The sequence below is a fragment of the Narcine bancroftii genome, chromosome 6 (assembly GCF_036971445.1).
Source record: "Narcine bancroftii isolate sNarBan1 chromosome 6, sNarBan1.hap1, whole genome shotgun sequence".
NCBI lineage: Eukaryota > Metazoa > Chordata > Chondrichthyes > Torpediniformes > Narcinidae > Narcine > Narcine bancroftii.
Window position 1 is genome coordinate 91,500,960 of NC_091474.1, and position 25,743 is coordinate 91,526,702.

At 45.8% G+C, this 25,743-nt stretch overlaps 1 protein-coding gene across 8 annotated transcripts in view; it reads right to left on the bottom strand.

Moving 5' to 3' along the window:
- The window catches only part of LOC138736340 (paladin-like), a 175,423-nt gene that overhangs the window by 137,108 nt on the left and 12,572 nt on the right, over positions 1 to 25,743 (bottom strand). Inside the window, exon 1 of one of the 8 annotated variants that reach the window (XM_069885690.1) lies at positions 20,958 to 20,978. The exons of the other annotated variants lie outside the window; for them this stretch is intronic. The gene's annotated coding sequence lies outside the window, so the exon portion shown is untranslated. Of the gene's footprint in view, positions 1 to 20,957; positions 20,979 to 25,743 lie in introns of those variants that run through there. 8 annotated transcript variants of the gene reach the window in all.

The following is a 25,743-nucleotide window of genomic DNA, read 5'->3' on the forward strand; positions in this document are numbered from 1 at the left end:
CAACCATGGCATCATCGGCAAATTTGAAGATGGCATTTGAATTGTGTCTGGCCACACAGTCAGAGGTGTAGTAATGGGCTAAGCACACATCCTTGGGGTGCACCTGTGTTGATTGTCAGTGAGGAGGAAACATTGTTTCCAATTTGTATTGACCGTGGTCTTCTGATGAGGAAGTCAAGGATCCAATTGCAAAGGCCTAGGGTTTGAAGCTTGTTGATTAGCACTGAGGGGGAAGCGATTGTAATGTCAGCAAATTGCAATGGGTCCAGACCATTACTTAAGTGCATGCTAATTTTGGCTATTGACCAACCTTTCAAAGCATTTCATCACAGTCGATGCTACTGGGCGATGGACATTGAAATAGCTCACTCTGCTTTCCTTGGGCACCGGAACGATTGATGCTCTTTTGAAGCAGGCGAGAACCTCCAACAGTGACAGATTGAAAATGTAGGTGAACACTCCAGCAAGGTGGTTGACACAGATTTTGAGCCCCCCACTAGGTACACCATCAGGGCTTGATGCCTTCTGAGGGTTCACCCTCTTGAGTGGTGTTGTGACATCAGCCCCAGAGACTGATATCTCAAGGTCCTCAGCCTTTGCAGTAGGCGTTAACAAACCGACGCTGCTCAGGACCCATGTTTCCTCCCCATGTAGCGGGCCCCTGGAGCCCCTTACACATCTGACCCTAAATCGCCTTCGCCAAGTTTCACAACAAGAAAAAATACTGGAAGGTAAGAGCATTCAAAATTGTCTAGGACTATGTAGCATATGAAGAGGACAGTGACTGCCCAGGAATAATCTGACTAAACAGATCTACTAACTCCAGCTTATCCTTGGACACAGTCTGGAGTATACATTATCAAAGGTTAAAAATAGCCAGAGTCCAAAGGGTTAAACATTAACCCCCCCCCCGCTTCCCTAGACAGATACATGATTACGCTCCCCACGCAGATCAGACTCTCTTTGGAATAATAAATACTGTTGTATTTCAGTCATGGATTAACCTGCATACAAAACAAAAATAAACCTCCTCACGGTTGCACTAGAAAAAATGTGGTATCTTCTCCACATTACAAAGGGGCAGGCCACCCAGAATTTGGTCAAACGGATAGATTTTAGGAAAGCCAGAGGGAAAGAAAAAAAAAGAGAACATGAAGAGAGTGTTGAGGGGAAAGTTAAGATCAGCTGGTGCAGAATCTACTGACAACCAGTAGAAATCCTTGAAGGATTACAACGTGGGGCCCTCTAGTCCAAAAGGCTTGGCTTTTCATTGTTTTAACCACATTGGGTCTTCTCCCCACCCCCCAACCGCACCTCAAAATATATTTACTGTGCATCAAAAACAATTTTGTACACATTATATTGTGCTCCTATAGGCACAACCATTCACATAGGCCCTCAGATACACACCCGGGCACCCCACTCCCTGGCCACCTTGGCCACTCTGCTGACAGTATCATCAGTATATAGGCATTACTGATAGTACTAGTACAACCGTAACAGAGGTGCACCAAAGAAAAGGTACAAGGACTGCCTAAAGAAATCTCTTGGTGCCTGCCACATTGACCACCGCCAGTGGGCTGATAACGCCTCAAACCGTGCATCTTGGCGCCTCACAGTTTGGCGGGCAGCAGCCTCCTTTGAAGAAGACCGCAGAGCCCACCTCACTGACAAAAGGCAAAGGAGGAAAAACCCAACACCCAACCCCAACCAACCAATTTTCCCTTGCAACCGCTGCAATCGTGTCTGCCTGTCCCGCATCGGACTGGTCAGCCACAAACGAGCCTGCAGCTGACGTGGACTTTTTACCCCCTCCATAAATCTTCGTCCGCGAAGCCAAGCCAAAGAAAAGTACAACCGTCTCACAGTTAGTCTTCTACTCCGTCAGCACTCGTAATTCATAACAAAAAAAAAATGCTTAAAGGGTTGCCATTTGTGGAAAAATTGGCCAGTGGACCCTCTTAATGTGCATTTGATTTTCTCCAGTTTAATAAAGAAATCGATATCCCCTGTGCAACAGAAGAATTCCTGTCAGACTTCCAGTGTAGACGCTTGGCTAATAGGGACATAAATGCCAACGCGTTTTAATGCAGGGAATTTAGAGAGTTGTTGGAGATTCCAAATACTTCAGTCAACGGGCAGGGTTACAAATTGATTTTAAATATTTCGGAGGCAGTGCTGAAAATTCAGTGAAACACCTTTCATAATTGTTTCTAAATACAAGTCAGGTACACAATCCTTTATCCGGACATCTAAAATCCAGAAAGCTGCAGAAACCGGCATTTTTTTTCCTTGGTGCTGGGCGAGGGAGAGGGCAGCGCGACTCGGGCGGGCGAGGGGGAAGAAAGACGGCAGCGCGACTCGGGCAGGCGAGGGGGGAGAAAGACGGCAGCGCGACTCGGGCAGGGGAGGGGGGAGAAAGACGGCAGCGCGACTCAGGTGGGTGAGGGGAAGAAAGACGGCAGCGTGGCGAGGGTGGAGCGAGGGGGGAAGAAAGACGGCAGCGCGACTCAGGTGGGCGAGGGGAAGAAAGACGGCAGCGCGGCGAGGGGGGGGGGCGAGGGGGGAAGAAAGACAGCAGCGCGACTCAGACGGGCGAGGGGGAAGAAAGACGGCAGCGCGACTCGGGCAGGCGAGGGGGGAGAAAGACGGCAGCACAAGGGGGTGGATATGGCAGCACAATTCAGGTGGGCTTAAATCTGGGGCAGCTGGCTTTTGTTCAGAAATCAAAAAAAATCTGAAATTCGGAACACGCTGTCCCCCAAGGGTTCCAGATAAAGGATTGTGTACCTGTAGGATGTAATAAATATATTTTCTTTGGCAAAGAATCTGCACCAATTGCACCTCGATTAGTAACTCTCCATCAAGGATCAGACATATCTTACAAAACAAAATCAGTGGAGTTGCAAAATAATTAGACAGGCAGAGTGGAAATAAAAATGGTGTCAGATTGTAATGGGTTATGTAACAGCATCCTGAAAGGATGTTTGGTCATCAAGCAGAGATGGAACTTCCTTCCTTGCCTTCGATATTTAGGGCAGATCTGGATCCAATTGACAGCCGGATCCTTTTCTTCTACACTGAACAGTGGAACCAGGATTTTAGAATTGGGAGTAAAACACAAAAGTTTGCAGATGTGAAAGCACAGTGCTGGAGAAATTCAGCAAGTCAAACAGCATTTCTTTATGTAGCAAAGATTAAAAATACCATACACAACCATCATTTCGACTTGAGCCTTCAGAATCAGAATTTATTGTCATGAAATTCGTTGTTTTGCAGCAACATGACAGCGCAAACATTTATATACAGTCATCCACCTTGCAAATTAAACAAAAATAGTGTAAGAAGGTGTGGTTCACTGTTCATTCAGCAATTGGATGGCGGGGGGGGGGGGGGGGGTGGGGGGAAGTAGCTGTCCTTGTGCCGCTCGTGCTCGTTTTTGGGCACCTTCTTCCCCCATCACCTCCCCCCCCGCCCCTCCCCCACCGATGGTAGCAGAGTGAAGAGGGCATGGCCTGGGTGGTGGGGCCCTTCAAGGATAGAGGCTGCTTTTTTTTTTAAAAAATGACACCACCTCTCATAGACTTCCTCGATGGATTGAAGTCTGGTGCCCATGATGTCGCAGGCCGAGTTAATAACCCTCTGGAGTTTCTTTTCATACCAGGAAGTAATGCAACCAGCCAGAACTCTCTCCATGGTAGAAGTTTGAAGGTCTACAATGAATGACAGACACTGCCTTACCTTGACTTTTTTCACAATTTATATAAATGTTTGCTCTGTGACGCCGCCACAAAGCAGCAAATTTTGTGACATGTTCGCGATAATAAATTCTAATTCTGAAGGGCTCAAGCCCAAAATGTTGGTATCTTTATCTTTGCTATATAAAGGATCCTATCCGATCTGCTGAGTTTCTCCAGCATTGTGTTTTTACTCCACAAACTCCTGACAAAGTATAGCCGCTGGCGAGCCTTCTTCATGATTGCATCGACGTGGACAGATGCTCGGAGATGTTGACGCTCAGGAATTTGAAGTTCTTTGCCCTTCATTAGGATATGAGCAAAATGTAGGCAGGCATCTGAGCAATAAAAACATTTTGCTCATACCTTGTGGTGCATGAGGAAATGTGGCCTCCCTGCCCTTCTGGCATGTGTGTATTGTGGGTGGTCATATGTACCCCCCCCCCAACCCCTGTCTGAAAATTACTCAGACGGGAGTCACATCACCTGTCAATCATGGTTGGACTCTGGCCTCCCATTAGTTCACACCTTGCCATTGGCCAATTTAAATCACCTAAGGTCATTATTGGCTAGAAGCACAGATTAGCACTATATTTTTAAAGACAGCAATGTCAGAAAAATGCAACATAAATTCACATAATTACTCGCCTACGCTGCATGCCTCAAGTTCCTGTATGCATTAGTTACGTGGAGCAATGTGGCCTGCACGTCGAATTCATGAGGCGAGTTTTGCGGTGCAATTTAGACTGCAGGTTTCCCCCCACGAAAAATAGTAGGGGATCTGCAGGATAAATCGTAGTGCAGGAATTAACTAACGACTCAGCTTCAGTGTGGTGTACACCTCACCCATGACATTTCCACCCACGTCTACGGTAGCAACCTGGCATGGAGCGATGGCCGGGGCTTGGACCATGAGGCAAAGAGAGAGACCTATGGTTTTTAAGCTGCCCGTATAACAGCACAATCAAAGAAATTTGCCGTTACATGGGCAGTCAAAAAAAGCACAAGTCTCTCTCTTTGCCCTGGTCATCACTCCACACCAGGTTGCTACTGTAGACATGGCTGGATGTATCATGGGTAAGGTGTGCACTACACTGAAGTACTACTATAGGTTGGTACTCGCAGAGAGCCACGACCCCATTGGTAAGGGAACTGGGAGGGCATGTCAAAGTCCCTGTTTGTAGCATGTAAGTGGGTCAAGTATAGGTTTACTGTTGGAGTCCAAGGTGAATGTCTACAGTCACTTACGTGAAATTGTGATCGAGTACCATTTATCATTCTCCATTTTCCCTTGTTAATAAAAGTTCTGTGTCATTGTAATACTGGTGTCCAAATTTGTCTCTCCGTGAACCCACCGAACCTAATACTCTTCCCACACGACAGTCCTTGATGAGGGGGCTCAAGCCCAAAACATTGGTTACTTATCTCTACCTTTGCTATATGACGTACACTGTTTGACCTGCTGAGTTTTCCCAGTATTGTGTTTTTACTTTTAGAATTGGGAACATAATTTATCTTTTTCCCATAGTGTGAAGGTTATGGGTTTCAGTTCCACCCAACAGCATAAAAATCCAAGCTGACCCTCCAAAGCAAAACTAAGGGAGTTTCTCAGAGGTAGTCCCTACAGATTGGAGATGTCTCGCTTCCCCTTCCAGTCCATGGGTTCTGACTTGACTGATAAAACCAACAGGCAGATTCGCCATCGGCACAAATTGCCTGAAGTGCCTCTTACAGTCAGAGAAAAAGCAGTTTAAGAGAGTTCTTCCCCCACCCCCCCCCCCAACCCAAGAGTCACCGAGTGTCTGTGAATTCATATCCAGCATTCCTGTAGCCACACAGAGTTCATTCCAAACCATTGGCAGCCCAAGCTCCAGATCAAATTTGATTAGGAACCCTTCAGAGCCCACAGCACCCTCTCTCGTCCCAGTTCCAATGCCTGGTACACTTTCAGCCAGTCTCCAGCAGCCCACCAACTCCATGGGTTCCTTCAGCCACAGTCCCCTCGCTTGTCCGCTGCCGACCCGCGGTGGTCTTTTCTGCTTCTCCTTCTCAGTAGGGGGCTGTGGGGTGGTAGGGTCTCACTGTTTTCTGGAGCCCTGCACCAGCCCTTCGCTTCATTGGAGTCTGCAACCCCTCATGGCTACTGAAGATCTTGGTCATTGCTACCTTGGGCGCAGACCCTGCGATGGTGGAATTTTAAACCAAACTACCATAGGCTACTTTAACAGGTCGTTCAGAGCCTTTGCTAACAGGCCGTTCAGAGCCTTGTGCTAACAGGCCGTTCAGAGCCTTGTGCTAACAGGCCGTTCAGAGCCTTGTGCTAACAGGCCGTTCAGAGCCTTGTGCTAACAGGCCGTTCAGAGCCTTGTGCTAACAGGCCGTTCAGAGCCTTGTGCTAACAGGCCGTTCAGAGCCTTGTGCTAACAGGCCGTTCAGAGCCTTGTGCTAACAGGCCGTTCAGAGCCTTGTGCTAACAGGCCGTTCAGAGCCTTGTGCTAACAGGCCGTTCAGAGCCTTGTGCTAACAGGCCGTTCAGAGCCTTGTGCTAACAGGCCGTTCAGAGCCTTGTGCTAACAGGCCGTTCAGAGCCTTGTGCTAACAGGCCGTTCAGAGCCTTGTGCTAACAGGCCGTTCAGAGCCTTGTGCTAACAGGCCGTTCAGAGCCTTGTGCTAACAGGCCGTTCAGAGCCTTGTGCTAACAGGCCGTTCAGAGCCTTGTGCTAACAGGCCGTTCAGAGCCTTGTGCTAACAGGCCGTTCAGAGCCTTGTGCTAACAGGCCGTTCAGAGCCTTGTGCTAACAGGCCGTTCAGAGCCTTGTGCTAACAGGCCATTCAGAGCCTTGTGCTAACAGGCCGTTCAGAGCCTTGTGCTAACAGGCCGTTCAGAGCCTTGTGCTAACAGGCCGTTCAGAGCCTTGTGCTAACAGGCCGTTCAGAGCCTTGTGCTAACAGGCCGTTCAGAACCTTGTGCTAACAGGCCGTTCAGAACCTTGTGCTAACAGGCCGTTCAGAGCCTTGTGCTAACAGGCCGTTCAGAGCCTTGTGCTAACAGGCCGTTCAGAGCCTTGTGCTAACAGGCCGTTCAGAGCCTTGTGCTAACAGGCCGTTCAGAGCCTTGTGCTGAGCTGACTGCAGTTGATACTTGCTTTTCTGATTTTACAAGGCTTCTCTGATTCTCCCAAAGTGTTTCAAGGATCTCAATGCCATTCCAAAGGCACCTTCTCCATTTTGATCTCCATTATGAGCCAGTGATCATTTAAATTTAGACATACAGCAAAGTAACAGGCCCAAGAGCTTGGCCTCCCAATCACATCCAATTGGCTTACAATCTCCAGAGGGTGGGAGGAAGCCAGGACCCCAGAGGAAAGCTGCACTGACACGGGGAAAAGGCACAAACTCCTGACAGAGAGTGCAGGATTCTGCTCCCGGTCTCGACCACTGACGCTGTAACAGTGCTGCGTTAACCGCTACACCAACCATGCTGCCAAATTTACTGGTTTCACTTGAAAAGTTTAACATTTCCTTTGCTCTCGAAGTCCTGTGTCAAGCCCATGAATGTAGTGGCCCATCCATTGGAAGCAAACTTTTATCGGAGCCTCAATACAGGGGGCACTGGGCAGAGAGAGGATGCTGCCCTGTTGGAAAGTTTGCACAAGGCAGTTCAGAGAGCAGATCAATGCAAAAGATCCCCCTGGCAATATCGAACTATTGTAATGGCAGCACTGCTCTGGACACGTGAGAGGCGGGGAGCGGAGGCACTGCACTGCTCTACAGGGTCCTATTACCTGGTCCTAATGCCGACTGAGTTTTTTTTTAAATCCTTCCTCCATAGGGTCTGTGTCCAAGATGACGGGGCCTGTGCTGGGCGGCATGCCAGGAGGGGAACAGTGGCCAGTACAGGGCACCACAACACCCACTCATTGAAAGAAGCAGAGGAAATGACCCTACAGGGCAGTGACTACCTCAGCGGACCAACTAGGGACTCAGCGGCCGAAAGGCCCACACAGGCTGTGAGCAATTGTCAACTGTTGGTCAAAGGATCCACACAGGCTGCGGGAGCTGTAAGGTAAAACATCATGAGATGGGAATGTGTAAGGAGTTACCCTGTGCAGGGCTGTAACAAGAAGGGGAGGTGTCCTTGTACTCCTGTTAGGTAAAACATCATGAGATGGGAATGTGCAGGGCTGTAACAAGATGTGAATGCATCCTTGTACTTACAAGATAAGAGAGACATTGATGGATTGAGAGGCAGGAAGCTAGCAGGGAAAGGATAGCAACAGTTTTAGTCATTGGACAAGTAATGATATGATGATGTTCTAAGCACATATCCAAGGGTATAAAAAATCACCATTTTGCTGATAACGGCAGAATGCATTCTCCGACTAACATGTTTAGTTGCAAGTGTTACAATCCGGTAATAAAGAACAAAGAACCCTGATTTCGACTCAGTCTGGTGTTTGTCTCACTCATTCATGAACAAAGCAGACCTAACAGAGCCTGGCTCACAGAAGCCAGGGATTGGGACCGGGATTAGAGTAGATGCTGAGGGCAAGAAGGGCTCCCAGATGCCTTGGACGCTAAAGGCTTTCTGAATGTGTTGGAGGTTTGGATCTGGAGCTCAGGTTGAGACAACTTGAACTGGACGTAGAGGCTGCAGAAGATCTGGAGATGAAGCCACAGCCATTCAGTCTCTCAAGGGATTTTCTTTTGTTTCTCTTTCTCATAATGTTAAGGACTCCAGGCAACTCTTTGTTTGCTTAAGGCCAGAGAAAAATATCATGTATATTACATTTTAATGTATTATTATGTGACAATAAAAGGAACTTTTGACCCTTATTCTGATCTCCCGGACAAAATTCATCGTTCAACTAATGTCAATAAAATAAATAATTATTTAGATTTAGAGGGGTAGCAGTTAGCGCAATGCAGTTATGGTGTCAGCAAATGGGACGTGGGGTAAGGAGTTTGCACGTTCTCCCCGTGGGTTTTCCCTGCGGCCTCTGGTTTCCTCCCATCGTTCGAAATATACTGGGGATTGTGGTAAATTGGGCAGCAAAGACCTGTTACTGTGTCTAAATTTAAAATGATTATCATAAAACCCGTAGCCGTAGCTTTGTCATTTCATGTTCTCTATGTTATAACTGTGACTGCACTTCAGAAACACCAGTAGGGAAGGTAATGCCCCAATGTGTGCATTTCTGGCCACCTGCTGACATTTCCCCTCACCCCATACCTTGATGAAAGGCTCAACCCGAGATGTTGGTTTCGCTTCTTTATTTAGATAAAATACACTGTTGGACCCGCTGAGTTTCTCCAGCATTGCGTTTTGACAGAGGCGCCCAACTTTAAGGAACGCAGGTCATTCCAGCTGTCATCCCTGCCAAATTAGGACTTGCCAACCATGGGCAGAGATCCTGGCTGAACAAAGCTGAACCTTTCACTTCCTCCTTCTGTTCAATGGCACCCAACTCATTTCAGATACTGGCATTCAACAACACGTTTTGAAATTAAAAGTCTTTCCTGCTTGACTGTACCCACGACTTTGCAACAAAAAGCCACTGGAAATTTTCAAATGCATTCTAAAGCTCTGTGTTGCTAACTGAATTTTACCGACCTGTGGGGTCAGAGACATTGGAGTTAGTCAGAGGATGAAACGATGTGACAAAAAGACTGTCCGCACTTTGTATTATGAGCTACCCTGCAGCCTGAATAGACACCAGGCTGTCTATTTGGATTCCATCTTACTCCATACCAACATGTCATCTCATCAGATTCCATGCCACTCAATATGGTCTTACCACAGCACACCAAGAATACCACAACAAGAAGAATGGGTCTTTGAAGCTCAGAGTGTTGTGAGCAATGGAACAATCTCCAGGATCACCTTGCACTTGTATGATCTCTTATTATATTTAACTAGCTGAGCTCAAACCAATCGCTGGAGACATTTCAGAGGTTGATTCCAGCTCCTATTTATTACCACCTCTTGTAGCTGCTGGACATTTCTCAACAGATGCATTTAAAAGAGATCGGTGGAGTTTTGTAACTCGCCCAGCACCTGCTTGTTTTATTTGGCCTGAGGACTTGTCTGATGACTGATGGGATCCTACCAGCTGTCGTCGTTCATTCCTGTGGTTACACAGCACAAGGTATTGGGAGCAGACATCCACTTCATCACAATGCAGAGCAAAATGCTCGGAGGAAGATAATTAAGAGTCAACTGAACCTTTATCTGGAAATACCATCCAAGCTACTGCTGTGTACTGGCAATGATATCTTCATTATCTTGTCCTGGGGAGAAGGAGCTATTCACATCTTCACCATTTGAGCACTTAAAATGACCAGAGAGAAACACGGTCGGCTGCAGATGGTGTGATTGTAGTAACCACACCAAAATGCTGGAGGAACTCAGCTGGTCTTTTCCGCATCTTTCGGAGACGAAGGCACATTGCCGACGTTTCAGGCCCGAGCTCTTCTTCAAGGGTGGGGGGGGCGGGGAAAGAAAAAAAAGCTTTTTTTCCCCTCTCCCCTTAAGGAACGGCTCAGGCCCGAAACGTCGGCAATATATCTTTGTCTTCGGTAGATGCTGAAAGGGCCAACTGAGTTCCTCCAGCATTTTGGTGTGTTTACTTAAAATGACCTACCCATCCCAGCCCCCTTCAAAAGTTTCAAAAAGAGCTAAAAGATCAGCAAAGTTCATTTTGCACCAAAAAAACGGTTGCCTCCCTCCTTATAAAAATCTACACAAGCTTGGTAAACCTTCCCGAGTAAAGGGACACCAATTTATCCCCCTCCCAGATCCAACAGAAGCCCACCTGGCTGGAAATAGCCATTTTTTTGGAAAGTGAGAAAGTATTTAAATCAGCACCACTGGAAAAAGTGGAAATGAGTGAGGGCTTTGGGGGCGTCGATTCCAGCTAATTAGTCTTGTTTCCTTGACATGCGTCAATAGCCCTCAGCATGTGCTTGCAGCTGATCTTGTATAGTTCAAGGAGCAAGCATTTGCCTGGATGGAATGAAGGTCAGGCTGAATCCCATAGAGCTGCCTCTGGATGACAGGGCAGGAATACAGTTGTCAGTGCGGATTCAGACATTGTTTTCTGACAGCCTTTAAATAGGAAAGTCAAGAGTGCAAGGCCGACCTTCCTCTCTCCAAGGGAAAGGCTGGCCAGATGCATCCTGCAGCTGCTACCTCACTTCCTTCCACTGGCAGTATTTATGCCTTTGTTCCTCCAACTGCTTAGACACATGGTGGGTGCTTATCTGAGCCCCATAAAAAGGAAGAGACAGTGACAGAAATTCCACTCATGGTGACAAAAACTTTGTTCATAGGACGATACCAGTGCCGCGATTAAAATGAAGCTAAATTGCGCTGTAAAAGTAGACACTCCTCAAACTCAGGAACTTGATGGTCATCTGAAGCAGCAAAGTGCTCTTAATGTCCACTCCCCTTTCCCCAGCCGACATGTCTATCCATGGTCCCTTCTGCTGCCAGACTGCGACCACCTGCAAGCTGTTTGAACACCACCTCATCTTCTGACGGGGCACCCTCCGACATTAATATCAACTTCTCCGGCTTTCGTTAAATTCCACAAGTCCACCCACCCTCACCTCTTCCCCGTCGTCTTCCCCCAGCTCAGTTGCTCTCCCTTTTCTCTTTCAGACTCAAAAATCAATTCCCACCTCTCCCCTCATCATATCCCCTTAACACCTTTTGTTGGTCTGACTTCTTCCCCCAGCCAGCTCTATCTCTATCCTGAGAGCTCCTGCTTTTTTTTTTTTTGCTTATTCCTTGAAGAAGCACCCAGTCCCAAAACATCAGCAATATAGCTTTGTCTCATATGGACGCTGAAAAGACCGACCGAGTTCCTTTAGCATTTCGGCATTTTTTTTTCCTGCCATCACAGCCTCTCCAGACTTCCATGTTTCACTCCCCTTTCCCCGTCCAATTTCCCCCTCCAACATGATCAACACAATAACATCCATCTCATTCGACACCTTCCACACACGATGTTGGCATCAAGGGCCTCCAGCCACTCAGAAGTGAAGGGCATCACACCAGTAGCTTATCCACAATTCCTCTATCTTCCCTACAACTATACAGATGATCACAATGCAGGTAAACCCCTGGTATCCTGAATTCAAGCAAACGGCAGCCTCAAGCAACCAGCAAAAAAAAATCATGGAATTTTTAAAACTTAAAATAAATAAGAATATAAAAAATATGCAAATTTAAAATTGTAAAAATAAATGTTCTCTGAAGTAACAAGTAAACATTTGGTGAGGACGGGAGCAAATATTCAGCCAGCGGAGGTCTTGGTCGGTCTTTGCTCAAAGCAGCTGTTTGGATAAAGTTGTGTGAAACAGTGATGGCGTCGCCCGGGATGAAGAGCTGGTTGATGCCACTCGCCATGGGTGGGGGGGGGGGGCTCTTTTTTTCTGGAATATTTTATTTATAAATTTTAGTAATAGTTACATTACATTCAATTCCAGAAATGATTTCAAAAATTGTACATGTGGTACATACCATCCCACCCCGCCAACCCACCCTCCCACCTCCTTCAACTCTTTTAAAAAAAAGAAAGAAAATTCAGAGAATGTCAAGAAAATAAAACATTTATAGAATAAAGTTGATTGGAGGTTACCAAGAAGCGAGGTCTTCAGGGCGCCTATTAAACATGCAAATCAAAATTGTGAATATGGGCGCCATATTTTCCAAAAAACATGAATTTTATCTCGCAGATTATGTAATCTTCTCTAATGGGCTACAACTACGAAGTTCTGCGTGTCACCTTTCCATACCTAAATCTGCATCTGGACTTCCATGATTTTGCTGTATATTTCCTAGAAACTGCTAAAACAATTAACAAAATCAATTTGATAGATATTTAATTTTTACCCTTCCAGCCTTAATATTGCTTAACAAAAATAACATAGTGTCCTGTGGGAGGGTGATTCTCTTGAAGTGTTTCTTTATCCCTGCTTAGTAAGAGTTGCCCCAGGTCAGAGGTTTTAATCTGTAAACTGGGGAGGGGTTAATTAGCTATAATGATATCATTGGTCTTTCTAGCAGTTCTGCGGAGAGGGAGGAATCTGCAGATGCAGCGACAGTTAAATGTTTTCAAAGAACGTGACTGAAAATAAAATGTTTTAAGGTTTATAAATTCATGAAAGTGAAGTTGGTTCAGTTTAAGTACAATATTTTTGCCTTTTGCTTTTTTAAAAAAGTGTTTATTCTTAACGCAGGTGTATTGGTTAGGTATTGTGAGAGTAAGTCTTAGGAAACCGGTAAATATACTTATTGGGCATCTACCAATGCTCATTGATGCCGGATACCAGGGATTTTACTGTATTAGCAAGGAACAGAAGGCGTAATTGACAATATCACGTGGATCTTGTTCGCCAATAACATGTTCACTGACACAAGAGGGTCAGGCTTCACCATGATGGCTTGCCTCTAGACCTTGGCTTACTTCAACCATAAGCCAAAGAGCAGAATTCTATAGGTGAAGTGAAACTGCTGGCTGTTAACATCAAAACAAGATTCAATTTATTATCATAGCCATAAAACAGTGTTGAATTGCATGAAAATTTATTTTTGCCTGCTGCAAGGCAGACAGATTCGCCACTGGTGAGAATTGCCGAAGTGCCTCTTACAGTCAGACACAGTCAGAGAGAGAAAGAGAAGCAAAAGAGAGTCCCCCCCCCCCCCCACCCCCGAGTCATCGAGTGCCTGTGGATTCACCTCCAGCACTTGCGCAGCCCCCACAGCATCCAGTCCAAATCATCAGTAACCCAAGCTCCAGATCCCAACCTCCAACATGGTCAGCGACCCTTCTGCACCCTCGGAACCTCCTCGCATCCTGGTTCCAATACCTGCTCCAGCCATCTGTGGCCCCAGCACGTCTCCCAAGGACAGTCTCAGCAGCCCACGGCTTCCTCGCCTCGAGCAGCCCGCCGCATGCACTGGCCCCTCCGCCACAGAGCCCCGCTCATTGGTGCGCCACTGTCCCCGCAGGTCAGCTCCTCCACCCTCTCCTCAGAGGGGCAGTGATCTTCCTGTTCTCTGGTGCCCTGCTCCAGTCCTCCGCAGCCCCTCGTGGCTGCTGCCGATTTATAGGCCCCGCCATCTGGGGCGCAGACCCGCGTTCATAGGATTTCAACGAAAACCACCCAACGGGCTGCTCAAAGACAACACAATTGACTGAGTTTGCCAAGTCTAGGGTCACAGTGATTATTCGAAATGTATCAAAGTAGTGTCCTGCATCAAACCATTTTCAGCTGTTTCTTCAAATAACTTTTCTTCCTTCCACAAGGTAGAAGTATTTGATAATGATTGAATGATGTTTGATTTGGTTCACAATTCCTCAGCAAATGAACCTGTCCACACCTGCATGCTACAAGACCTCGTCAGCATTCAGTCATCAATTGCAGGGAACATTCACGCCACAAAAATGCCAGACAATGACCGTCTCCAACAAAGAATTAGGCCATCGATCCTTAACACTGATCCAAAGTGATTGAACCAGCTGTAAATACTGTAGCTACAAGAGGTCAGTGTTGGAAATATCCCAAGGCTAGTGATTCATCTCCAAACACCTCAAAGTCTTATCACCATCTACAAGACACAGGAGAGAGATGAGTACTCTTCACTTACCAGGATTAGAACAACTCCAACACTCAAGAAGTTCAGCGCCATCCAAGACATAGCACCCTTGATTGATAACCTGTAAATAACCCCTAATATTGACTCCTTTCTCCCAACGATACGCCTTGGCTGCAGTAGTTCCACGTTCAAAATACACTTCAGTTACTCACAAGGGGTACTCCAACAAAGATTTTCCGAATCTACAACCTCTACCATCCAGAGGACAAGAACACCCTGCACTGGCCTGCTCCCGTCCAAGTCAAATACTATCCATCTGGAAACATACAACTGTCCCTTCATTGTTACTTTGTCCAAATTCTGGAATTATCTTCCCGATAGCATTGTAAAAAGGTGTTTGCCAGTTTAAGCTCGTCGATCACCACTTACTTCTTCAGGGCAATTAGGGAGTAGCAACAAAATCTGGCTGCCAGCTCTCAGATCTTGAAAAATTAAGAGGTTTTTATCAACAGACATCGCAGCACAGCCAACATGCAAGCTGAGATTCATTTCCAACATATCCTGATAACTCGGGCAGACCAAGACATCAACCTTCTAAGGTGGGACACTCCGTTACGATTAACGAGTTTGAAGACAACCCCAGAATTGGTATCACAGTGGAGTGAAGTAGGTTGACCTCACCAAAGCCTTCGACACCGTGAGCAGGAAAGGGCTTTGGCAAATACTAGAGCGCATCGGATGCCCCCCAAAGTTCCTCAACATGGTTATCCAACTGCACAAAAACCAACAAGGTCGGGTCAGATACAGCAATGAGCTCTCTGAACCCTTCTCCATTAACAATGGCGTGAAGCAAGGCTGTGTTCTCGAACCAACCCTCTTTTCAATCTTCTTCAGCATGATGCTGAACCAAGCCATGAAAGACCTCAACAATGAAGACGCTGTTTACATCCGGTACCGCATGGATGGCAGTCTCTTCAATCTGAGGCACCTGCAAGCTCACACCAAGACACAAGAGCAACTTGTCCGTGAACTACTCTTTGCAGACAATGCCGCTTTAGTTGCCCATTCAGAACCAGCTCTTCAGCGCTTGACGTCCTGTTTTGCGGAAACTGCCAAAATGTTTGGCCTGGAAGTCAGCCTGAAGAAAACGGAGGTCCTCCATCAGCCAGCTCCCCACCATGACTACCAGCCCCCACCCCCCACATCTCCATCGGGCACACTGAACTCAAAACAGTCAACCAGTTTACCTATCCCGCCTGCACTATTTCATCGGATGCAAGGATCGACAATGAGATAGACAACAGACTTGCCAAGGCAAATAGCGCCTTTGGAAGACTACACAAAAGAGTCTAGAAAAACAACCAACTGAAAAACCTCACAAAGATAAGCGTATACAGAGCCGTTGTCATACCCACACTCCTGTTCGACTCCGAATCATGGATGCATCACCTATGGCTCCTAGAACGCTTCCACCAGCGTTGTCTCTGCTCCATCCTCAACATTCATTGGAGCGCCTTCATCCCTAACGTCGAAGTATTCGAGATGGCAGAGGTCAACAGCATCGAGTCCATGCTGCGCTGGGTGGGTCATGTCTCCAGAATGGAGGACCATCGCCTTCCCAAGATCGTGTTATATGGCGAGCTCTCCACTGGCCACCGTGACAGAGGTGCACCAAAGAAAAGGTACAAGGACTGCCTAAAGAAATCTCTTGGTGCCTGCCACATTGACCACCGCCAGTGGGCTGATATCGCCTCAAACCGTGCATCTTGGCGCCTCACAGTTCGGCGGGCAGCAACCTCCTTTGAAGAAGACCGCAGAGTCCACCTCACTGACAAAAGGCAAAGGAGGAAAAACCCAACACCCAACCCCAACCAACCAATTTTCCCCTGCAGCCGCTGCAACCGTGTCTGCCTGTCCCGCATCGGACTTGTCAGCCACAAACGAGCCTGCAGCTGACGTGGACATTTACCCCCTCCATAAATCTTCGTCCGCGAAGCCAAGCCAAAGAAGAAAGAAGAGAGTTACAGTCAACTAGGAAAGTGGACCAAGATGGAGTTTCACACAGATAAGTGGGAGGTGATTTATTTGGGCAAGTTAAACCAGCCCAGGGCATACACAGTGAATGGCAGGGCCCTGAGAAATATCATTTTACAGGGATCTTGAGATACAAATACAATGTTTCCCGAACATGGGAACATAGGTAGACAACCCATACAGTGCAGAAACAGGCCAACTTGGCCCTTCCAGTCCATGCCGAACCCTTTCCCCCACTGAACCCTACACTCAACCCATAACCCTCCATTCCTTTCCCGTCCACATACATGTCCAACTTCTCCATTAAATGCTAATATCGAGCCTGCCTCCGCCACTTCGCCTGGAAGCTCATTCCACACACCCACCGCTCTCTGAGTAAAGAAGTTCCTCCTCAGGTTTCCTCTAAATTTTTCCCCCCCCCCAACTCTCAGCTCATGTCCTCTTGTTTGTATCTTCCCCCCTTTCTTAAAGGGGAAAGTCTCTCCATATCAACTCTATCTATACCCCTAATAATTTTAAATACCTCAATCAAATCCCCTCTCAACCTTCTAAGCTCCAAAGAATAAAGACTCAATTTATATAACCTTTCCCTATAACTTAGACCCTGTAACCCTGGCAACATTCTAGTAAATCTTCTCTGCACTCTCTCCAAATTGTTGATATTTTTCCTATACTTTGGTGACCAAAACTGTTCACAATACTCCAAATTTGGCCTCACCAATGCCTTGTACAATTTTAACATAACATCCCAGCTCCTATACGCAATGCTCTGATTTATAAAGGCCAACACACCATAAGCTTTCTTCACCACATGTGACTTCACCTTCGGGCAACTATGTATCATTATTCTTAGATCTCTCTGTTCTACTGCACTCTTCAATGCCCTACCATTCACCATGCATGTCCTATTTTGATTACCCCTACCAAAATGTAACACCTCACATTATCTGCATTAAACTCCATCTGCTATCTTTCAGCCCACTCTTCTAACTGGCCTAAATCCCTCTACAAGCTTTGAAACCCTTCTTCACTATCCACAGCTCCACCTATATTAGTATCACCTGCATATTTATTAATCCAATTTACCACCTAATTATGCAGATCATTTATGTATATGACAAACAGTTATGGACCCAATACTGAACCCTGAGGCACACCACTCGTCACCATTTTCTGACAACCATTATCAACTCTCTCGGATCTCCCATTCAACCATTGTTGAATCCATTTCACTTCAATGTTAAGACCTAATGATTGAACCTTCCTAACTAGCCTTCCCCGAGGAACCTTATCAAAGGCCTTACTAAAGTCCATATATATAACATCCACTGCCTTACCCTCATCAATTTTCCAAGTAACCTCCAATGTTTGTCAAACATGATCGTCCCCTCACAAATCCATGTTGATGGTTTCTAATCAAACCCTGCCTATCCAAATATTTATATACACCATCTCTAAGAATACTTTCCATTAACTTACCCACCACTGACATCAAACTTACAGGCCTATAATTACTAGATTACTAAACCAATGAGAAAGCCATATGGCAAGGTTACCTTCATAAGTTAAACCAGGGGTGGGTAACCTATGGCCTACGGACCAGATTCAGCCAGTGATCCAAATTTACCTGGCCCAAAACCTAGTGCAGAAGTTCCATGTGCGTCCGGCCTGCCAGTAAAAGTACAGGCAGTTTCCGTGTTACGAACATACTTATGAACAGCTCATACTTACGAACGGACAGTGCCCCAATTCGCACATGCACATAACTGTGCCCCAATGGTAGCATCAGTGTGGCCTGCCACTCAACCATTGACACACCATTCAGCCCACGCATGGTAAGAGGTTGCCCACACCCGAGCTAACTGAGTAAATGTTGGGACATCAGGTTGCAGTTGAACAAAACGTTGGTTAGCCTATACATGGAGCATTGTGTGCAGTCTATAGGGAAGATGTAATGAAGCAAGAGACAATGCAAAAGATATTACCTGGATTGGGAGGCTTGAGCTACTAGGAGAGTCCAGATAGGTTATGTCTGTTTCCCCTGGAGCAAAGGAGGATAAGAGATGACAGGATAGAGGTATATAACATTCTGAGAGGCAACTGGAGAGTACAAGTTTAGCATGCAAGGGATGTGGTTTAAAGGGGATCGCACAAGAAAGACTAGTTGCTATCTGGAGTGAGCTGCTAGAAGCAGTGGAAGCAGGAACAATATTTGGAAGGTGCATGAATGGGCAAGTGGGCAAGTGGGATTAGCATAAATGGTTATGATGGGCTAAAGAGTCTGGTTCTAAGCTGCACAATTATAGGACTATGAATTATATCCTTTCAGTTTAAGATGACTCATTTATTCCAACTGTCTTCAATACTAATCCTCAATACATGCTACCACACTTCTCTTAATACGAGTTTTTTAATCTTGTGCATTTGCCTTTTACCTAACACTTTTGAAACATCTCCTGGAAATATAAACACATCACATTTCCAGGTTCTCCCCCGCCCCCCCCCCCCACCCCCCCAAAATCAATTCAACTTGCTACGTCCACAAAGAGCTCCTGGAAATTTAGCAAAAGCTATTTATCTTTCATTAAACCATCTTCATTTGATTATATTCAGCTTCTCTGAATGACGACAATACACGAGCGCGCGCTGGAGAAACTCAGCAGGTCACGCAGCATCTATACGTTTCGGGGTACAACCAAAAACAGGGAGGCGCCAGGAGGGAAGAAGAGGTATTTTGCTGAACCTCAGCATCTGAAGGCTTCCTTGTTTAACTCTCCAAATGACCGTTTCCTGGCAATGTTCAGATGACAAATTTGTTACCGGCTTTAAATCATGCTCCCAATGCAGTCACGTTTGTGGTTTTTGCCTCTGCCGGAATCTTCTTGGGACTCAGGAAGTTTTGAAAATCAATCTCTCTCTCTCTCTCTCTCTCTCTAAAGTATAGATTCAACAAGCTTGCCATCTCCTTTTATCCCCCCCACCTCCATCGTTAATTCCCCAGTCTCACTCTCCACAAATCCCACACAAGCACATATTCCAGTTATTTTTATAAATGCATAGAAGCTCTTCCTTATGTTTCAATAGTACTTGCCAGTTTTCTCTCAATCCATTTGCTCCTTCCTCATTAACCCTTCAGTTGCTTGCTGCTTCTTGTCGAGCTCAGTCCTCTGGCCCACACTTGCCACTTCGCATGCACTTGCCTTTGATTCAAGATATTCCTTCTCCTCTTTTGTTAACTTTTATAGCTTGTATTCCTCCTGGGATCCCACTCTCCACAGCTACACAGCTGCTGAGCATCATGAACTAACTGATGAAGCATCTGCCACTGTTCTTCCACTGGCCTATTTTCCCTTCCACCTTCAAACTGTACAGAAATTCCACCTTGTGGTCATTCCTCCTTCAGAAATCCTCAAGCACAACCAGTTTTATTATTCCTACCTCGTTATGGACAACAAATCTTTCGAAAGGTTTTGCTTCCTGAAAAGAAATTGAAGGGTATGCATACAGTAAACAGGATGAATCTATTCCCCTTGGCATTAGGATTAAAACCCCAGGACCATTTGATTTAAAACAACACTGGACACCAGTTTCTACCCCCCCCCCCCACCCCTCAAAAAGGTTTGCTTCCCAAAAAAATTGGGGATTATGCTGGTCAACTTCAAGCTGACCACAAAGATAATTTCAGATTTGCTGTATCACGTAGGAAGTTGGAGAAATATTACATTAACTTTTATCGAATTGATTGCGTTTAATCGCATAACAATGCTGACACTTTGCTTTCGTTCAACTGACCAAAAAATGCTTTTGCCGCTGATTTCCGTTCGTACTCAGCATCTGATGCCTCTCACGTCAGTGTCCAACAGTAGCTGGCCGGCACAGATGGATTCCAATTGCCCTGATAACCCTTTCACTGTGTTCGTCACTGACAAGATCAGCAGGGAAGACGTACAAGTGCGAATGTAGAAAATGAATTTTCAATGACACGCTCCACTTCATGGTTTTGTAGACTTCAAATATGACAGAAAAAATAAGTTACATCAAAAAATGGGTAAGTGATAGGAAGGTTTAAGGTGATTTTCATGATCAGCAACCCCAAATCCATAAAATACACCAAAAAGTGTTCAGGAAACAAAATCTTCATTGTCCAGTGTATTAATCCTAAAATTACTCAGGTAGATTCTGCTCTGAGAACATCATCCCTGACATCTTCTATAAATTCCTCCTCCACTCTACTCTTACCACTTTGATTAGTCCAATCAATAAGCAGATTAAAATTATCCGTGATAAATGAAGTTCTTTCTTTCCTCTATGCTGCTGACATTTCCCTGTTTGCGCTTTGGTCTATTGAAAGGCACCTCTTTGGGGACGTGTAGTTTCAGTCTTCCTTATGCTTAGTTGGAGTAGGGTGGCATACCTAATAAACAATCAGCTGGGCTTTAATTTTCTCCAACTGAGAGCCTGTTCTCATTTCCACTTGCTCTCATTTTAACAAAAGACATTCATTCAGCTGCTCCCCCATTTGATCATAACTGGAATAAAAGACAATGCCAAAAAAAATTGTTACTTCTGGTCATACTCACGATTAATTAAGCAGATAAATTAAAAAGGAGTCCTTCATGAAGGAAGCACTGGCCAGTTTTCTGGATTAGAATTCAACGGCATCAACTGAAAAGCACCAAGTTACAAGGAAAGATGTTCATTTGGTCAAGTTCCTTGTATGGTCCATTCCTCCCCTCAGAGGTCACATCCAGGCAAACATGATCATTTTCATTACCACCAACAATCTGCAGCCAATTTTACATAATAGCCCAAATCCCTTCAAAACCGATCATTTGTCTACAAGCCACAAAAAAGGTTTAAAGACCATGATATAAACAGGTTGAAGAAATTGCTTTTTCTGGAGCCCATCATCCAATCACAATCCTTGGACAATCTGGATTTTGGATTGTTGGGTGGGAAGGAAAAATAAATTCCTGGAAGTGAATACACTGGCCTTAATCACATCCTTTGGGCAGATAAGAAAACATGACCATAAGACAGAGGAGCAGAAATAGGCTATTCAGCCCATCGAGTCTGTCCCATTTAATCATAAGCTGATCCATTTCCACACTCAGTCCCACTGCCCGGCCTTCTCCACACAACCTTTTGGTGCCCCAGCTAATCTAGAACCTGTAATAGTGTTAATTCGGTCTTAAATACACCCAATGACCTCCACAACAACAAATTCCACAGATTTGCCACCCTCTGGCTGAAGAAATTCCTCCACATCTGTTCTAGGCGGACAGTTGTGCCCTCTTGTCCGAGGCTCTCCCACCATGGGAGACCACCTTTCCGCACCTACTCTGGCCACGCCTTTCAACATCTGAAGGGTTTCAAAAGCTACCTCCTCATTCTGCTAACTTCCAATGAGTACAGGCCAAGAGCTCTCAAATGCTCCTCATAGGATAACCCTTTCACTCCCAGAGAGTCAACCCTCTCCAAAGACAGCACCTTTTCTTACCGAGGAGCTCAAAGCTGCTCATAATAGTCCAAGCGAGATCTCACCAGTGCCTCAACATCCTATTCCTGTTTTCAAATTCTACTAAACAGGTATTTAAGGCAACTAACAAGATAGGGCCAAAGGGAAAGGAAGGCAAGTATAGTACAGCACAGCGTTTCATCGCTGCAAAATTTTAGAGAAATGGGGAAGTGGCTGGGATTCTTAAGCAGGTCCAGGTTATCATTGACCCAACTGATCCCACCCAGGAAAAAAAGCACACAACTTTCAAAGCACTGGTCAAAAAGCACCAGATAATCATAGGAAATAGTGATGCAGCATGTTCCATTGCTAAAATTGCACGTTAGAAGCGGCATTTTGTTGTGACTCACGTGGTACACGTTTCCATTGATAATTGTACAGGAAGGTTACCAACTTCTTTTGAAGGCAATAACACTCAAAAGTAAATAGAAGCAGAAATCAAGCCAGTATAGACTGCACATTAATCTTGTGTTCCTGCTGGCTGCCAATGCTTCCAGTAAATCAAGGAAGAAACTGGATTTCCCCCAGTGAAGGTGTGTGAAATGTACTAAACAAGTACTGTACTGTGTTTAGCACCAACTTCTATTCAGAAAACCCCCAAAATAAGGAAGGTTCACCTTCATTAAATACAGCAGGAGTATTTTTTTTAATCTTGTTTTTCTACTTTTAAACAGGACTCGGAGTTTCCAGCAGCAAGTGCCCACACACACACACCACAGCTTAGTCACTAGGAAGGGTAAGAACCAGATGCAACTGTTCAAGACCTCTCTCCATAGGCATCACAGCAATAGCAACCCAGAACAAGGGAAAATGTGGAGTAAGAAGGGCACCCTCAGTGAGGGTGATCACACTAGCCTGCGTCACACCTGTCCACCACTGTACAAGTAGCTCTAGGTCACTGCAAGCCGCAAAGGGTGGGGGGGGGGCTCCCAAAGGGACATCATTGTAAAATCAGGGGCCTGCCGCCATACTTTGGCGAGACCTGCTGAGTATCTCTGGCATTTCTGTGTTTTTAAACTGCAGCCACAGCGCCTGGAGACTTTAGTGTTTCACGTCAGCACTTAAAACTAAAATGCATGAAAACATAAATGTCTTCTCTCAGAGGGTAGTGAATCGCTGTAATTCTTTGCCCCAGTGGTTAACAGAGGTCAGATGATCTGGTATATTTAAGCCCGCAAAAGATAAATACTTGATAGATGGAGGAACTGAGCCATACAAGAGGAACTAGCACAGAAAAGTGTAGGCCAGGATAATCACACGGAATGATGGAGCTGGCGGCCTGCTCCCATTTTATTGTGTCCTTGGAGCTGCACAAGCTCACGCTTCTCCTTGAATAAAAACAACCACAGAAATGCTGGAGGCAGCGTCCATAGGTGGTAAAGGTAATTTCCCACCGTTTTGGACCTGAGCCCTTCTGCAAGGTACGAGAGAGAGAGAGAGAGAGAGAGAGAGAGAGAGAGAGAGAGAGAGAGAGAGAGAGAGAGAGAGAGAGAGAGAGAGAGAGGGACAGATGTCGGAATTTAAAATGGTGGGGAGAAAAGAATGGGAGGGGGAGGAGGACAGGCCCAACAGGCAAAAGGTGTTCACTGAATATGATCGGAGGACAGGAGAGATGGAAGGTGAGAATTGATGGGGGGGAAGGGAGATGTTATTTTGGCTCGGTGAAAGGAGACAGAGGGAAAAGGGAAGAAAGAGAGACAGAGCACAAGGGAAAGAGACATCGGGGAAGATGGTAGAGGGGGGGTAGGGCTAATGGAAAAATCAATGTTAATGCCACCTGGTTGGAGGGTGCACAGACAGAATACAAGGTGCGGTTTCTTCGACTTCCAAGTGATCTCAGTCCAGCAGTGCACGAGACGTTGGACAACTATGTTGGCCAGGGAAATGGGCAGGGAATTGAAATGGGTGACCACTGGGCAATCCACGCTATTGGACAGAGCCGAGGGGTTCAGCAGAGTGATCTCCCAGTCTGCGTCCAGTTTCTTTTAGCCAACATCACGGAGAAACAGATCATTATTGCATTCCTGTTTGTGGCCTATAGCCAAACACAATGTTTACAACAACATCTCTGTCTCACACTCTCTGCCCCCCTCCCCTCAGTCTCCCCACCCCCCACCACTTTGAAGCAAGCAGTTGAATTCAGAAAAATAATATTCTCATTTCCTCTGCAGCTGCACGGGCTTCCACTTGCTCGATCTTTGTGTGGTTTAACTACTGATGCCTATAAACTGTCATTCTGCGTAATCACTTATTGCCTGAGGAATGAGACAGAACGTTTTACCCTTGTCCCATTGAGGTACAAACAGTCCATCCAAGAAGGGGTGCATGATCAGTTCAAACCAACGGGAGTGTTTAGTTAAATATGGGTTTCGACAACAGGAAATTTGTATTTATGTAACAAAATGATCCAAGGTGCTTCACATTAGCCTTTCCAACAGCAAGTGCCCACACATACACCATAGCTTAGTCACCAAGCCAGTTAACCCTGCAACAGGTGACTAGATAACTAGACAGATGGCTCAGTGATCTTGTAGAGCTACAGTCTCCCACCACCATCATCTCTGGTTCAATCCTCACCCCGAACGTTGCCCTTGTATAGTTTGCCGATTTTCCCTGTGGCACATGGGCTTCCTTCTACATTCACAGGTCGGAAGGGTAATTGACCTCTGTAAATTCAATCGTGTGCAAGAGAGTGGTATTTATATTATATTTACGGGTAGACCCAACTTTCAACCTATGCGACTTACCACTGAAAAGAAACTGTATAAATTGGAAAAAATAAAAGAGAAATTATATATAAATATAAAAATTATGCTTTTGGGTTGAAAGTAGGGGTATATCAATGGAAAATACCGCCGCTGGCAGGGGCAGCAACCTCTCGTGAGAACAGGCCTTGGTGGTCGCCGTGTTGCATTTGATGAATGATAAAAATGGATCTGACTTGCGCCAGTTTTGAGGTGCAACCAGTTGGTCAGAGTAGAACGCAGCCACGAGTCAGGGACTACCAGCACATTTTAACAATACAGCCCAATCCATCCATTTAAATTGTAAAAAAAAAAAAGGAGCTGGCCCGTACCTTGAAGTAAGGCTCAGGCCTGGAACACTAGCACTTCCCCTGGACGTTGCTGAGTTCCAGCCACTTACACCCTACTGTCCATTTTTGGAGGGTGGAAGGAAACTGAAGCACCAGAGGAAGCCAATGCAGTTCACGGAGAGAACGTACAAACTTCTTACAGACAGCGGAGATTCGAACCCTGGTCACTGGTGCCGTAACAGCCTTGTGCTAACTACTACAATAACCATGCGGCCTTCTAGCTTAGAATCTGGACGGGTAGAGTTCGGGGGGAGGGGGTTGATGCGATAGTGGGAAGAGTAATTGCATGTTTGATGGTCAGTGGAAACTTGGCGAGCCAAAGGGCCTGGTGCATTAATCCTCAATACCATAAAGTAGAAAGAAGGATGGCATTTGACCAGTCCCACTCAAAATAAAAACCTGCCAATCTTACTCCTGTGCAGATACAATCTGGATGGAGTGTCTGAATGACAACTAAGTGGTGAGCTTCACAGCATGGAGACCCATCCCAGAAATTCCATAGCCTAAGGCCTTGCTAAAGCTGCATGTGGCTTTTAAATAGGAACCAAGTGATAAACTCCCTCTAATCCCTCCAAAGCAGGACCCTGTGGGTGAGTGTCAGATGCCATCTGATTCATGGCAAATTCCACACTGCTGTGCTCCAAGCCATTCTGATTGGAGCCACTGGCAAGGAGGTCCAGCCTGAGCATTGGTCAAAAGAAAAAAATAGCAAGATTCCTTTAAAGGAAAACTAAGAAATGGAGATGGATTGAAT